Source organism: Mus caroli, unplaced genomic scaffold (assembly GCF_900094665.2).
Source record: "Mus caroli unplaced genomic scaffold, CAROLI_EIJ_v1.1 scaffold_23523_1, whole genome shotgun sequence".
NCBI classification, from domain to species: Eukaryota; Metazoa; Chordata; class Mammalia; order Rodentia; family Muridae; genus Mus; species Mus caroli.
In genome coordinates, this window is record NW_018390359.1 from 4,551 (window position 1) to 6,711 (window position 2,161).

Below are 2,161 nucleotides of genomic sequence, written 5' to 3' on the forward strand. Positions count from 1 at the left end.
CCTTTACCTTTGCAGTTCATGCATTGACCTTTTAACAACGACAAAATAAAAATTTTAAATAAGTTTTCGTTGGAAATCTATTTGGAAAATAATTTATTATCAAAATTTCTGCATACAACATTGAATTGTACAGCTTTTTAAAAATTAGATATTCTCTTTATTTACATTTCAAATGTTATCCCCTTTCCTAGTTTCCCCTCCAATACCCCCGTATTCTCTACCCTCCTGCTGCTCCCTAAACAACCCACACCTGCTTATCGGCCAATGCATTCCCCTATACTGGAGCATAGAACCTTCACAGGACCAAGGGCCTCTCCTCCAACTGATGACTGACTATGCTATCCTCTACTACATATGCAGCTAGAGCCACGACTCCTTCCATGTGTTTTTGTTAATTTGTAATTTGGTCCCAGGGAGCTCTGGTGTTACTGGTTAGTTCATATTTCTGTTCCTCCTAGGTGGCTGAATTGTATAGCTTAATAAAAAACTTGAAACTATCATTCTGAGGAATATGATTCTACATAAAAAAGCAGTCTAAGACTTTATAGAACGCTTAGTAGATTCAGATACCATTTTAATACATTTTTTGAGTAGTTTAGAGTAGCCAAGATTACCAGCTCTTTGGTGTTCAGGCCTTTAATATATCACAAGAACACACTAAATATGTACCCCTGCATTGAATGGACATGCTTGGAGCATAATAAAAACAATTTCAGGACTGGAAAGATTGCTCAATGCTTGAAAGCACTGACTAGTCTTTCAGAGGTCATGCATTCTCTTCCCAACAACCAAACAGTGTTTCACAACCATTTGTAATGGGTACCTATGCCCTCTTTTGGTTCTTGTGTCTAAGACAGGTACAGTATGGTCATAGATATAAATTACTCTTAATTTTTTTTTCAGTTCACAGAAGAATGAAAAATTGAAGAAAGCCACAGGTTGTGTTACTTAGATCCACTTTGGGACACAAAATAACACATGAAAGCAGTTGACATAGGCACATATGACAACCACATGAAGTCCTGCTGCATCCAGTGAAAATAGAAAAGCAAAGGCCAACCAGAAAGTTCATCTCCATCTCCTTAAGAAGTGACAAAGGCTTAGTAACAAGCCAACCAGCCAGAAGAGTACAAAACAAATTAACAACAACAACATCCCCAGAAACACAATTGAATTCATTTTGTGGTGGCCATCTCTTTCTGGGTATGGGGCTTTCCCTTAAGAGTGGTTTTGTACATAGTGAGACCCCCTTGGAGAAAACCAACTTTTCCTTTGGGAGCAGTTACTAGAGATAGTGTCTAGAACCAAACCAGGTCCTCTGCAAGAACAGCCAATGCTCTGAACAACTGAGCTATTTCTCCAGTCCCTATTTGCTAGTTTTTACAAATGATATTTAAAAACATACAAATGAAAGCTAACTGAAAGCTCTGTGTTCTCCAAGATCAGCCTTTTTGAGACTTTACTTTTGGCCATTGCTATGGTGAGCATAAGACACACACTGCACCACTGGTATTTTTCTTGTGTGCACCCATTTCAAATTCTACCATCCCCCTTATAATCCTATTAACATATATCACAGTTGCCAAAGGAGGTCTCAGAAATGCCCATCATAGACATATAACATATAGCCCCTGCATGCCCACTATGTGGATAACCCCTCCATACCCACTATGTGGATAGCCCCTGCATACCCACTATGTGGATAGCCCCTGCATACCCACTATGTGGATAGCCCCTGCATGCCCAATATGTGGATAGCCCATGGAATCTGCTCTGGCCATGGACTTGCAGCCCCTCCAAGTGGCTTGAGGGAGGGAGCATTTGTACTGGGTTCTCACAGGACCCTGAACATCACAACCCAGCTATCCTGCAAGGATCTAACTCCAGTCAGTCTACTCTGCCCACAGATAACTGCCTAGAGGCTGCCAATCAAGCCAAGTTCACCTATCCAATGAGTACTACAAAACTTGTTTCCTGACATGGGGACAGAGTGGCCTTGATGGTCAGGCCCTTTCAAAGGACATCAGGCAGCAGGGACTCCTAGTCTCCACCCTGGACCTTGTCTGAGTAACAGATCATAACAGGCAAAAAGGAGTGAAGGCATGCCATCAGCCTGCACCAGGGACAACAGCAAGGTGCCTTCAGGGGCGGGCTGGCAGGG